We start from the raw sequence: 15,896 nt of genomic DNA, 5'->3' as shown, positions 1-15,896 counted from the left end.
TCATGAATAGGGTTTAACACAGGCTACAACTCTATTCGGATGCTACAAAGCGTTGGTAATGATTTGAAAGAATTCAATAATGATGACCGAATAAATTCACCGTTTTCGAAATTGTGAGTTTCAAGGAAGCGAATCTAGATATTTCAAAAGATGAGATGTTCAAACGAATGAGATGAAATGGTATAGTTTTTCAAGGTGATTGGGTTCAAGCCAAAAGATATATGATCTGTAGATTCTTAAAATGAATGTGAAGAACTTTTTGGAATTAGTAAAATTCTTTGTCAGAAGAAGACTTACCTTGATTGGTACCTAAGGAAGACTTAGAATTGACGGGTTCAAAAGGAAATAAAAGCATAAAAATGATTTGTCAAACAGTAAATTATGATATGAGAAATTCTATGTGTTGAGATGAGTGAATTGCAAAGATACACCAAAGGACAATAGAGTTAGTGTATTAGAGTTCCAAATTGTTTTAAATGGTGAAATAATGTGATAGTACCTACTATTAGTGACTATATTTTTCATGCTATGTCCTAGAGATGGAAATATAATAAAAATAAGTTGTTTTGACATGACTAACCATTATATTATATTTTGTAAAGCCAATGTAATATATTATTTGTTTCGCATTTTTACTATATGTAAATGGGTACTACTTTCAAATAAATATTATTTTAGTATTTATTATACTATGTAAAATAACTTATATTTATTATGTAATATAGATTACAAAATACTGTAGTGAAGTTATTACATTTACAAAATATTTTAGTATTATGATTTTGTAAAAGAATCACTATTATTTATAACTTTTAAATGAAAGTTGTGAATAAAAGGGGTAAAAGTATTTGTAAAATATTTTATATAACACTGGGTCAATTCTATGTGATTACTTATTTTTATTTTGAAACCATATAGCGTTGTAAAATGTAGTTACAAATGTTATGGTGACGATTCTTTATGTATTACAATGTTCTTCTAACCCAATGTAGTCGCTGACTACTATATTATTCTTACATGGTTATTTTCTTGCTAGAGTGTTATAGTACATAGTTATCACAAAATATGTGATACATAATTATTTGTATATTTTTATTCGTCCCTCTAATTCTGGTATTGTTTTATAAAAATATGTCTTTTCTTTTTAGTACAAAGTAAAATATTTTTATATATAATTAAAATTTATTAAATAAGTATGATGACTTAATTAACTAGTCATTATCACGGCGGATATTGGTTAGTGCTGCCTTGTTTAAGCATAGGTGGCCAGTCCATGCCTAACTAAGGCTAGGCTATTCAATACATGCCCCTGATAATAACTTTAGTATCTGAAAATAATACTAACACTATTATTATTAATATATTATTACTAATAATAAAACTAATATTAATTCCCAATAATAAATGCATAAGCTTAAATGAGAATATACTTTAAACAAAATTTTATACGTAAAAATATAATTTCTTTACCTTAATGGTTTAAATTTTTTTTTTTTAATTACAGAAATACTATATTGTAAGTTTCTATATATAATCAATTAAGTTTATACAATGTTTTTCGATTGATGAAAGGTAAGAAATATCACGAAAGGCTCGATTGGTTGTAAGGACTACGGAATTTAGGACATGAAATGGTGGAGCATTATTATAGCACATAATTGTGTTAAGATTGCTTTTATAAAATAAATAAATAAAGCGGATTCAATATAAATAAATAATTAAATCTTAGATTAGCGTAATCTTTAATTTTGTGAAAATGTCATCACAAAGTGATCGTGATCAAAGAGATGATTTGATGAATTAGAAGACTAAACAAGCATATTATGGTTTTAAGAGAATTGAAGTGCTTGTTAGGATTATTTTGAATATGATGGTTTCAATCCATCATATGGGACTTTGAATTGAGTACGTATTGCGAGCAAGTTAACTGGGTTTGGATAAAACGAGTTTTAATAAGAAAGTTCAAACATGATCACAAAGAAACCATGTTTCCCTTTCAAAAGAAAATCGAGTTTTTCAATAAATTCATTGATTCGATATTAAAGAGTCATTGCTTTGTAAAAACGCGGTTTACAATGCAAAGATCAAGTATAGCGGAACGATATTTGAACTTTTGATAAAACAACAAATTGAAAGGATGCCTTCCTAAGGTCTTATAACTCAAATGAACCACATGCGCAACAAATAGTGCATGTGTATCGTGTGGATTTACACAAGAAACGAAATGGATCAATATTTGCTATTATGAAAGAATTCTTTATGGTATGATGACCATTAAAAGAACACGAAAGTCAACTTATTATAGGCAGAAGTTAGAATTGCAACGAAAGAAATATAAGAACTTTATCTGAAATCTCGTGTGATAACCGTTGTTACGTGACAGTACCAAGGAATGTCGAATGAAATGAAATGAAATAGGGAATTTGCAAAACTATATGACTTCTTTTGTAGTGCTAATAATTATGAATCAGGTTAGACTATGCACCGATGTTTGTGAAATATTGTTCCAACGTACCTCAGCGACATTTTGATCGTTTGTAAGATCATGTGGCAAAGTGCCGATTTTTGATTTAGGAGTTCTTTTACTGATGGAATTAGTGTAGGTATCATCGTGCCTAATTTATATTTTTCAAAGATCTTGCCTTTGGAAGTCGTGTGTGATAAACTTCGACATCTGTGGATGTATAATTTAAGTTTCATGTGTTTTCTTGTGCATTAACTTTACCAGCTTCTTACTGGCGTTAGTAGTTTATGGTAACGTATTGGAAATTCTTATATTTTTGATGGTGTCCCAACTTAATGGGTTTCCAGTATTATTTTGTTGCACGAGTTACGAGGTAGATGATCAAACGAAAGAATGTTTGATATCAAAATTAAAGATATATGCGAGAGATTCCTGATAAAGAAATCTATATACATATGCTTGTGCTTTATTCTTAATTGACTTTTGGAATTCCTTATAGATATACATATCTATATTATATATTTCACATGTTGTAATATACATACCTTTCATAGGGTTAAATGTATATAATAGATTCATATTTCCAAAAACCAGTCAGATATTTGGTCATGATACTATTTAGGGAAATCTTGTTACTGGTTTGACATACCATTTATCCCGTCTTATCCGGTTCGCGCCGGAGCGGTAATTTCAGTATATCCGGACAAGCTGGAGAGTCTGCTACTCTATACCCAGTTTTGCCGGAGAAAATTTTCTATTTCCCATAAATAGTATCTTTTCAAGATTTTAAAAGTGTCTCTTTTATTAGGACTTTTATCCAGAATCAAGGAAATTTGTATTTCCATAATATATCTTTATTCGTGACCAAGTAATACTAATAAACAAGAATAAGTAGCAATTAAATGCTATTGCCTGCTAGTCGTTATTCTTATTGAATAACAATTATACTTATATATATACTTATATAAGTAATTTTATCATGAAGCTTATATTAAGACAAAATTCTTAAGTTCGAGTCTAAATATCATTCAGGGTGCTATTAGATAATATTAAGTTTCTAATTCTCCGTTTAAACTTAGGTATTATTATAACACCTATTTGTGTAAACAAGTGGCTTAGCTTATACTAAGGCATCTTTTCTTATGTTCAAGTCTAAATGTTATCAGATGTGCTACCAGTTAAGTTAATAGCAATCTCCTAACTCTTTTATTTAAGCTTAAGTATTGTTATCACAACACTTATAGGCTTAAAGTAGTGGCTTAGCTCTGATACCACCTTCTGTCACGACCCCCGACCCCATCTAGCCGGAATTGGTGTCGTGAGCAGTCCAGTGGTACCGGTGATTATTTTGAAAAACATTGCAGCGGAAATTTCATCAGGACCGTGAGTTAGGAAAAATATCAGAGTTTAGAAACACCGGATTTTATTTAAATCGATGGAATAAATTCCAAGTTTTACAAAGGTAGCTTTTAATGAAAACAATATTTCTTAAGTTGATTTAATTAATAAAATAAGCCACTTCTTGAAGTCATTTAGTGCCGGGTCCAATCCTTACTCCAATCTACTGTAATTACCTGAAACGCGTTTTAAAAAGATTTTGTCAGCGGGAAATACTGAGTGAATTATTCATTTTACTGAAAATGACACGTTTTATGATTATTCACAGTGTTAAGATCTTTTACGCATGTTTCTGATATCAACCAACTACCCACAGTATTTGTCACTCGACCGAATCTGTGACAGTGGTCATATCACCATTGGCTGCCCCAATGAATGATGTAAATCAATTAAATTAGGTTCGCCCACCTAAAATGATTTAAACTGTAATATTGTGCACAATACCCCACATACTGGCTGTAATTTGGTGATTACATCAACTTAATCACTGGTATTATAATCTCGGAAAATGAATTTGGAGTATTGGAAAATAGTTAATAACTCACAAACGGTGAGAAAAGAATTTATAAAAGAAGAATAACTCACTAATCATCATGCAGGATTGAGTTAACAAACTTCTTGATTCTACTTTTCCCGATAATTAAGCATGTACTTTATTATTCTGGATCTTCTGATGATTTAATAGTTTGTTTGATTGTAAGGGTGTTGTTGGGAGTGTTTTTGGTGGTTTAACAGAATAGAATACGTATTGGTGTAAAATCCAAATCAAACCTTAACGGTAGTCATGAGATTCGAACCTTAACGAATTTCACAAAAACCGGGTTAATGATCAATACAGCAGTTACGATAATTTCCCGAGATCAAATTCTCACAATGAATGACCAAGTGCAATACTTCAACTCATTTATCAAAATGACAAACGACAAAGTATAGTACTTCAACTCGTATATCGAATTATCGACAACGACAAAGTACAATGCTTCGGCTCATTTATCGGATTACCGACAAACGATAAAGCATAGCCCAATGTGGGCGGCACTTAGGCATTCCTTGGATATATTGATCACTCGGAAAAGGAATCGTAATAGCGATTGAGTGATTATTGGTTAGAACACCAACGTATAGAGAGAAGAAGAAAAGAATTGAGCAAAGAAAAATGAATCCTAAGCTTCTTATTTATAGCAAGCAGGCAGGCAGCTCAATTTCATATTCTGGTCGATGTGGGATTCAAGTGACGTGCTTGCTAGCTAGCTTGACGTGCTAGCTAGCTAGCTTAGTTATTTTATTTCAGCTGCTTAACTCGTTTTTCTTGTATAACTTTTAAAATATAACGTTTTATAAAACGACGAATATGTCTTTAGAACGAGCATATTTTTATCTACGTTTTAACCTAAGTTTCATTAAAAACGGAGTAAGGAAAAAAAATAATATATTTTATTATTAATATTAAACGTTCTTATACGACCTCATATATATCTATTTTTAATAGACCTTTCTTAGCTTAATTAATCTTGTTAGCTTAATTAATATTGATTAACTGATTAATTAATCATACTAAACTTAATTAGGGTTTCCTTATTGCATAATTATCATACTAAATATTAATTTTTTGTGAGGGTTGTTACATCCTCCCCACCTTAATAAAAATCTCGTCCTCGAGATTTGAACTATGATATTTTCTTGGGGTTATGTTTCTTCTTTTAATTAAGAGGAATAATGTAGCGTTGAATGGAATCAAAAGATATTTTGAGGGGTATGGACATTTTAAAAATAAAAATGATTTGTTAATGATTACCCGAAAATCAATATTGTTTACTTAAATGGTAATAGATAACAGGATTTAGTGTATTGTAATCTGAGTACATAATTGTACCAAGAAAATGACGAATCAAACGAATGACTCATGAATAGGGTTTAACACAGGCTACAACTCTATTCGGATGCTACAAAGCGTTGGTAATGATTTGAAAGAATTCAATAATGATGACCGAATAAATTCACCGTTTTCGAAATTGTGAGTTTCAAGGAAGCGAATCTAGATATTTCAAAAGATGAGATGTTCAAACGAATGAGATGAAATGGTATAGTTTTTCAAGGTGATTGGGTTCAAGCCAAAAGATATATGATCTGTAGATTCTTAAAATGAATGTGAAGAACTTTTTGGAATTAGTAAAATTCTTTGTCAGAAGAAGACTTACCTTGATTGGTACCTAAGGAAGACTTAGAATTGACGGGTTCAAAAGGAAATAAAAGCATAAAAATGATTTGTCAAACAGTAAATTATGATATGAGAAATTCTATGTGTTGAGATGAGTGAATTGCAAAGATACACCAAAGGACAATAGAGTTAGTGTATTAGAGTTCCAAATTGTTTTAAATGGTGAAATAATGTGATAGTACCTACTATTAGTGACTATATTTTTCATGCTATGTCCTAGAGATGGAAATATAATAAAAATAAGTTGTTTTGACATGACTAACCATTATATTATATTTTGTAAAGCCAATGTAATATATTATTTGTTTCGCATTTTTACTATATGTAAATGGGTACTACTTTCAAATAAATATTATTTTAGTATTTATTATACTATGTAAAATAACTTATATTTATTATGTAATATAGATTACAAAATACTGTAGTGAAGTTATTACATTTACAAAATATTTTAGTATTATGATTTTGTAAAAGAATCACTATTATTTATAACTTTTAAATGAAAGTTGTGAATAAAAGGGGTAAAAGTATTTGTAAAATATTTTATATAACACTGGGTCAATTCTATGTGATTACTTATTTTTATTTTGAAACCATATAGCGTTGTAAAATGTAGTTACAAATGTTATGGTGACGATTCTTTATGTATTACAATGTTCTTCTAACCCAATGTAGTCGCTGACTACTATATTATTCTTACATGGTTATTTTCTTGCTAGAGTGTTATAGTACATAGTTATCACAAAATATGTGATACATAATTATTTGTATATTTTTATTCGTCCCTCTAATTCTGGTATTGTTTTATAAAAATATGTCTTTTCTTTTTAGTACAAAGTAAAATATTTTTATATATAATTAAAATTTATTAAATAAGTATGATGACTTAATTAACTAGTCATTATCACGGCGGATATTGGTTAGTGCTGCCTTGTTTAAGCATAGGTGGCCAGTCCATGCCTAACTAAGGCTAGGCTATTCAATACATGCCCCTGATAATAACTTTAGTATCTGAAAATAATACTAACACTATTATTATTAATATATTATTACTAATAATAAAACTAATATTAATTCCCAATAATAAATGCATAAGCTTAAATGAGAATATACTTTAAACAAAATTTTATACGTAAAAATATAATTTCTTTACCTTAATGGTTTAAATTTTTTTTTTTAATTACAGAAATACTATATTGTAAGTTTCTATATATAATCAATTAAGTTTATACAATGTTTTTCGATTGATGAAAGGTAAGAAATATCACGAAAGGCTCGATTGGTTGTAAGGACTACGGAATTTAGGACATGAAATGGTGGAGCATTATTATAGCACATAATTGTGTTAAGATTGCTTTTATAAAATAAATAAATAAAGCGGATTCAATATAAATAAATAATTAAATCTTAGATTAGCGTAATCTTTAATTTTGTGAAAATGTCATCACAAAGTGATCGTGATCAAAGAGATGATTTGATGAATTAGAAGACTAAACAAGCATATTATGGTTTTAAGAGAATTGAAGTGCTTGTTAGGATTATTTTGAATATGATGGTTTCAATCCATCATATGGGACTTTGAATTGAGTACGTATTGCGAGCAAGTTAACTGGGTTTGGATAAAACGAGTTTTAATAAGAAAGTTCAAACATGATCACAAAGAAACCATGTTTCCCTTTCAAAAGAAAATCGAGTTTTTCAATAAATTCATTGATTCGATATTAAAGAGTCATTGCTTTGTAAAAACGCGGTTTACAATGCAAAGATCAAGTATAGCGGAACGATATTTGAACTTTTGATAAAACAACAAATTGAAAGGATGCCTTCCTAAGGTCTTATAACTCAAATGAACCACATGCGCAACAAATAGTGCATGTGTATCGTGTGGATTTACACAAGAAACGAAATGGATCAATATTTGCTATTATGAAAGAATTCTTTATGGTATGATGACCATTAAAAGAACACGAAAGTCAACTTATTATAGGCAGAAGTTAGAATTGCAACGAAAGAAATATAAGAACTTTATCTGAAATCTCGTGTGATAACCGTTGTTACGTGACAGTACCAAGGAATGTCGAATGAAATGAAATGAAATAGGGAATTTGCAAAACTATATGACTTCTTTTGTAGTGCTAATAATTATGAATCAGGTTAGACTATGCACCGATGTTTGTGAAATATTGTTCCAACGTACCTCAGCGACATTTTGATCGTTTGTAAGATCATGTGGCAAAGTGCCGATTTTTGATTTAGGAGTTCTTTTACTGATGGAATTAGTGTAGGTATCATCGTGCCTAATTTATATTTTTCAAAGATCTTGCCTTTGGAAGTCGTGTGTGATAAACTTCGACATCTGTGGATGTATAATTTAAGTTTCATGTGTTTTCTTGTGCATTAACTTTACCAGCTTCTTACTGGCGTTAGTAGTTTATGGTAACGTATTGGAAATTCTTATATTTTTGATGGTGTCCCAACTTAATGGGTTTCCAGTATTATTTTGTTGCACGAGTTACGAGGTAGATGATCAAACGAAAGAATGTTTGATATCAAAATTAAAGATATATGCGAGAGATTCCTGATAAAGAAATCTATATACATATGCTTGTGCTTTATTCTTAATTGACTTTTGGAATTCCTTATAGATATACATATCTATATTATATATTTCACATGTTGTAATATACATACCTTTCATAGGGTTAAATGTATATAATAGATTCATATTTCCAAAAACCAGTCAGATATTTGGTCATGATACTATTTAGGGAAATCTTGTTACTGGTTTGACATACCATTTATCCCGTCTTATCCGGTTCGCGCCGGAGCGGTAATTTCAGTATATCCGGACAAGCTGGAGAGTCTGCTACTCTATACCCAGTTTTGCCGGAGAAAATTTTCTATTTCCCATAAATAGTATCTTTTCAAGATTTTAAAAGTGTCTCTTTTATTAGGACTTTTATCCAGAATCAAGGAAATTTGTATTTCCATAATATATCTTTATTCGTGACCAAGTAATACTAATAAACAAGAATAAGTAGCAATTAAATGCTATTGCCTGCTAGTCGTTATTCTTATTGAATAACAATTATACTTATATATATACTTATATAAGTAATTTTATCATGAAGCTTATATTAAGACAAAATTCTTAAGTTCGAGTCTAAATATCATTCAGGGTGCTATTAGATAATATTAAGTTTCTAATTCTCCGTTTAAACTTAGGTATTATTATAACACCTATTTGTGTAAACAAGTGGCTTAGCTTATACTAAGGCATCTTTTCTTATGTTCAAGTCTAAATGTTATCAGATGTGCTACCAGTTAAGTTAATAGCAATCTCCTAACTCTTTTATTTAAGCTTAAGTATTGTTATCACAACACTTATAGGCTTAAAGTAGTGGCTTAGCTCTGATACCACCTTCTGTCACGACCCCCGACCCCATCTAGCCGGAATTGGTGTCGTGAGCAGTCCAGTGGTACCGGTGATTATTTTGAAAAACATTGCAGCGGAAATTTCATCAGGACCGTGAGTTAGGAAAAATATCAGAGTTTAGAAACACCGGATTTTATTTAAATGGATGGAATAAATTCCAAGTTTTACAAAGGTAGCTTTTAATGAAAACAATATTTCTTAAGTTGATTTAATTAATAAAATAAGCCACTTCTTGAAGTCATTTAGTGCCGGGTCCAATCCTTACTCCAATCTACTGTAATTACCTGAAACGCGTTTTAAAAAGATTTTGTCAGCGGGAAATACTGAGTGAATTATTCATTTTACTGAAAATGACACGTTTTATGATTATTCACAGTGTTAAGATCTTTTACGCATGTTTCTGATATCAACCAACTACCCACAGTATTTGTCACTCGACCGAATCTGTGACAGTGGTCATATCACCATTGGCTGCCCCAATGAATGATGTAAATCAATTAAATTAGGTTCGCCCACCTAAAATGATTTAAACTGTAATATTGTGCACAATACCCCACATACTGGCTGTAATTTGGTGATTACATCAACTTAATCACTGGTATTATAATCTCGGAAAATGAATTTGGAGTATTGGAAAATAGTTAATAACTCACAAACGGTGAGAAAAGAATTTATAAAAGAAGAATAACTCACTAATCATCATGCAGGATTGAGTTAACAAACTTCTTGATTCTACTTTTCCCGATAATTAAGCATGTACTTTATTATTCTGGATCTTCTGATGATTTAATAGTTTGTTTGATTGTAAGGGTGTTGTTGGGAGTGTTTTTGGTGGTTTAACAGAATAGAATACGTATTGGTGTAAAATCCAAATCAAACCTTAACGGTAGTCATGAGATTCGAACCTTAACGAATTTCACAAAAACCGGGTTAATGATCAATACAGCAGTTACGATAATTTCCCGAGATCAAATTCTCACAATGAATGACCAAGTGCAATACTTCAACTCATTTATCAAAATGACAAACGACAAAGTATAGTACTTCAACTCGTATATCGAATTATCGACAACGACAAAGTACAATGCTTCGGCTCATTTATCGGATTACCGACAAACGATAAAGCATAGCCCAATGTGGGCGGCACTTAGGCATTCCTTGGATATATTGATCACTCGGAAAAGGAATCGTAATAGCGATTGAGTGATTATTGGTTAGAACACCAACGTATAGAGAGAAGAAGAAAAGAATTGAGCAAAGAAAAATGAATCCTAAGCTTCTTATTTATAGCAAGCAGGCAGGCAGCTCAATTTCATATTCTGGTCGATGTGGGATTCAAGTGACGTGCTTGCTAGCTAGCTTGACGTGCTAGCTAGCTAGCTTAGTTATTTTATTTCAGCTGCTTAACTCGTTTTTCTTGTATAACTTTTAAAATATAACGTTTTATAAAACGACGAATATGTCTTTAGAACGAGCATATTTTTATCTACGTTTTAACCTAAGTTTCATTAAAAACGGAGTAAGGAAAAAAATAATATATTTTATTATTAATATTAAACGTTCTTATACGACCTCATATATATCTATTTTTAATAGACCTTTCTTAGCTTAATTAATCTTGTTAGCTTAATTAATATTGATTAACTGATTAATTAATCATACTAAACTTAATTAGGGTTTCCTTATTGCATAATTATCATACTAAATATTAATTTTTTGTGAGGGTTGTTACAGGAGACCTGTCTCTGACGGGACTTCGACTAGGACTCCTAGACCCCCCATTGTAAGGTGCAGAGCGCGCTCTTACCGGTGAGCGTGAATACAATCATTCTCTACTATACCTTTTTCCTCGAGTGAAAACGACCTATATAATTTAAAAGTATAAATAATAAATACTTCGAAACGTTTTTTCACAACGACAAGAAAGCCAAACCGGAGAATCAAACAATCAAACACAAACCTAGATTGATGCCTTCTCTTGGGAGGAGGTGAATACTTACGGCTACGAGACCGCGATCTTGCATAGTGCGGAGATGGAGAGTAGCGACGCGGTGGCAATCGTCTGCAGTCACTGTATCTGCTTCCCCTTCCACCTCTGTGTTCGTTTGTTCATAAATACCATTTGTGCATTAAATACTTCAAAATTCGGACAAATATAATATTTAATAGTATTAGTGCAGTATATAGTTTGTTCATATATACCATTTGTGTTCGTGAACATTGGTTTGTGTTCGTTTGTTTCATGAAGGTTTGTTTGCTTTCGTTATCCAAACTTAACAAGCGAACACGAATAGAAAATCGCGTTCGCTTAGTGTTCATGAAAAGACCATGAACACATATATTTTCCTTAACAAACGAACACTAACAAGGCCTTCTTCGTGTTCGTTCGGTTCGTTTGCAGCCCTAGGTAATAAAAATTCAAATATACTAGCCTGCGTTCTCTTGATCTCATATCAGCCGGTTTCTTCCGATTCTCCTCAGCAAAAATAAACGTCGGCTTTCTCCCTTGAAAAACCTGACCATCCATCTGCTATTTCGCTTCTGCTGCACCGGCTGAGTCAACAAACTGAACAAATCCAAACCTCTCTGGCTCCCTGCACACACAGTTAAAAAAAAAAAAAAAACTCAACCAACAGTAAAATCCGAAACAACTGACCTTATTTAACCTGTTTTTAACTGATAATTTAATAATTAGATTTCAGTGTTATGGTAGGTCACAGTGTATATGTATGAGTTGAAATTCTTCAACACTTGGAATCTTGAAATCTTCTAAATGTAACACTTGGTACTCAGTTCTTAATATCAAGAGAAACCTTAATACATGATTCATGCCTTCAAAACTTTTACTTCACTTCATTGTTAAATGGCAACAATCTTAATGGACAATCCAATATAAGATATAAGATTAACAATAAAACATCTACAAAACACAAATAAAATAAAGAGTAAATTGCCTTTTTTGTTCATGAGGTTTGGCCAATTTTGTGACTTTCGTCAAAAGATTTGTTTTTCTGCGTCTGGATCCAAAAGGTTTGAAATCTTGTCAGTTTCATCCGGTTCGTTAATTACATCCATTTTTCTCCGTTAAGGTTAAGTCAGGGGTAATCCCGTCTTTTTTGTTAACTTCAAAGGCAATTCGCAAATTCTGGATCTTCCCCAAGGCCTCCGGTATATTTTACTTTGACAACATTGGAGCTTGAGGTTGTTCAACATGAACCTCGTGTTCGGAAAACTACATTATTTAACAAAAGTTTTCAAAAACTTGGTACTTAAACACACACACAGTACTTAAGCGCACACACACACATATTTGAATTTTTTATTACTGTCCTATCTAGTTCTTCTAATCCGTCAACATCATGTTCAATGGAAACATCGTGTGAACCAAATTAAAACTACATTAATTAAAACATATTTATATATATACACATATATATAGTCATGAGAGAAAGAGAAATAAAAAATTGATTGTTCGTTATTAAACAAATGTTATTTATCATATTTTAGAGGGCTACTATTGTAACTTGTAGGATATATATATATATATATATATAAACCTTTTGCATCCGCTGTTTTAGTTAACGAATGAAATCATGAGTTGATATTGAGTTGATATGGTATCAGAGCCAATCAACTCAGTGTTTTAAAAACCGGTAAATACCGGCCGGTTATACCGGTATTACCGGTGCCGGATGCAAATCCGGTACGAAACACCCCGGTAAATGAGTGAAACGGCATAAGATTCGTACCGGTGGTAAAATCCGGTATACCGGTTTGAACCGTAATACCGGTACCGGCCCATGGTTATTTTGGTTTGGGTTTTTAGTATTCTTTAGTTTCATCAGATACATATACAATCGATCAACATTCAAAACCATCATCACTTACGGTTCATCACTTCATCCACAAGATTCAGCTCCATCTTCATCGATTTATCACTCCATCTTCATCATGCTTCCAATTCCATCTTCATCGGTAGTTTTACTTATTTCAGTAAAACAATATGAGAGTAAATAGATTCACAAGTGGGTCAAAAAGTGAAAGACTTGAAGCAATTCGATGTATCTCTCTCTCTCTCTCCATATATATATATATATATATATATATATATATATATATATATATATATATATATATATATATATATATATATATATATATATATGTCTATACGGGTAATACAATGTTATGTGGAAGATTGTATTTTGAAATTTGAAAAAGAAAGAGGACATGATAATAGTTATATTATAATTTAGAGTTAATTGCAAGGACTGTCCTTTATCTTTATAACCATTTGCAGGCGTTGTCCTTTATGTTTAAAGTTGACGAGTTTTGTACTTTATGTTTTCAAATCATACACGTTTGGTCCTTTAGCCCTAACCCAGTTAGATTTTTATGTCAAATCTGGTCATGTGCAATACACATGAGGGTAAAATTGTCTTTTCACCCTATTCTTTAAAAATACATATAAAAAAATTATATATCGTAAAACAAAACCTTCTTCTCCCCCAAATCTCCAATAGATCCCACCATTCTCATCCCCCAATCTTCCCCTTCAACACACGTTATCACCTCAATTGATTTCGGGACTTACTTATTTCTTGATGTTTAGTTATCTTTTCGGTTAGTAATGTAAACCTCGTTGTGCTGATTATATTGCAGATAAACGTGAAGATTAAAATTGTTTCTAGATCGCCATGTGGAGCCACAGCTGCAGAGGCTAAGAAAATTCAAGCTAGCTGGGTTGTATTGGATAAGTATCTTTCATTTTTTCTTTAATTTTTAAATTAATGAAAAACAACTAACATTTAGTGCCAATTTCATCTTCAAATACTGCTGCTTCTGTTTTGTTCTATTGAAACTCATGCCTCATTGTTTGACGGAGCACTTCTAGATCTTGAAAAAGTACAACCTGAATATAATGTAACCATATACACTTTAATTAATAAATTATATAATGAAACAGAGATATTTTTCATTTTTTCTTTAATTTTTAAATCAAAGTATCTTTCATTGAGCAAAATTCAACTTTTGCAGGAAGCTTAAACATGAACAAAAGCGATGTCCACTGCCTTCAACAAATCAATCATCTGAAAAACAAACAAAAAACAAAAACTCATCTCTCGATTCCATTCGTGGGCATGTTGTTACTCCAACAAGCAGCCCCGAAGTATTCACCGCACCTGAAGCCGGAACCTCATCAGTCTCAAGTTCTGATCCGGGTACTTCACCGTTTTTCATCCCGGTAACCAACAGTTTGTTAAAAAAGGATAAGTCATTAGCTGGAATTGAGGTGATAATGTGTGTTGAAGGGGAAGATTGGGGATGAGAATGGTGGGATTTGTTGGAGATTTGGGGAAGAAGACGGTTTTATTATGATATATAATTTTTTTATAGGTATTTTTAAAGAATAGGGTGAAAAGACAATTTTACCCTCATGTGTATTGCACATGACTAGATTTGACAAAAAAAATCTAACTGGGTTAGGGCTAAAGGACAAAACGTGTATGATTTGAAAACATAAAGTACAAAACTCGTCAATTTTAAACATAAAGGACAACGCCTGCAAATTGGTATAAAGATAAAGGACAATCCTTGCAATTCACTCTATAATTTATTATGTTAGTGAAAAAAATTAAAACTGATAAGTTATGTCAATATAATTCATTTACGTATGTATCTCTATGGAATTATAGAGTTAACTAGTTTATCCGGTTGAACCACCCGGTTCTACCGGTTGAACCATTTTTAAGACCATCCCGATATTATTTAAAAGCCGGTTTTTAAAACATTGAATCAACTTGTAAACCCTAAACAACTATTCCTGCCGTCATCAACAACCAAACAATTACTGCTTTTTCCGGCCAACAGCCTTCAACCTGTCAACACAGTGGCGGATCCAGGAAATTTTTCCACTGGGTTCACTTTGGGTCGGATCGGGTAAGGTTCATCACATACTAAAAGTACATACAATAATGAAAAGAAAATCATCATTAGAAAGTAATCTATATAAACCAAGCAAGAAATCGAAGTCAAACTAAGAAACCAGCTCTGAAGAAACACTAGATAAATGGTCGGAACCGAAGTATCTAGGGGGTTTGAATCCGCATAAAAGGGTTAGTTCTCTCTCGATTGATTCAGTTGCTACCAAGCTTCTTCTCCGGTGATTCTGCAAAACAGAGCACCGTTAGCCTCGTCAAGGGGAGAAGAGGGTTCTCTCCTTGACCCGACTCCGGTGTGAGAATAAGTATTGGTAATGGAGAAGATAAAGTATTTGAGAAGTGAATGTGATCTGGGTTTATACCTGAATAGTTCTCGTATTTATAACCGGGAGTTTGGGAGGGAAAACCTGTTATTGAAAAGATAACGGAAGATGCTAA

Source organism: Helianthus annuus, chromosome 11 (genome assembly GCF_002127325.2).
Source record: "Helianthus annuus cultivar XRQ/B chromosome 11, HanXRQr2.0-SUNRISE, whole genome shotgun sequence".
Classification (NCBI taxonomy): domain Eukaryota; kingdom Viridiplantae; phylum Streptophyta; class Magnoliopsida; order Asterales; family Asteraceae; genus Helianthus; species Helianthus annuus.
This window is presented reverse-complemented; position numbering follows the sequence as displayed.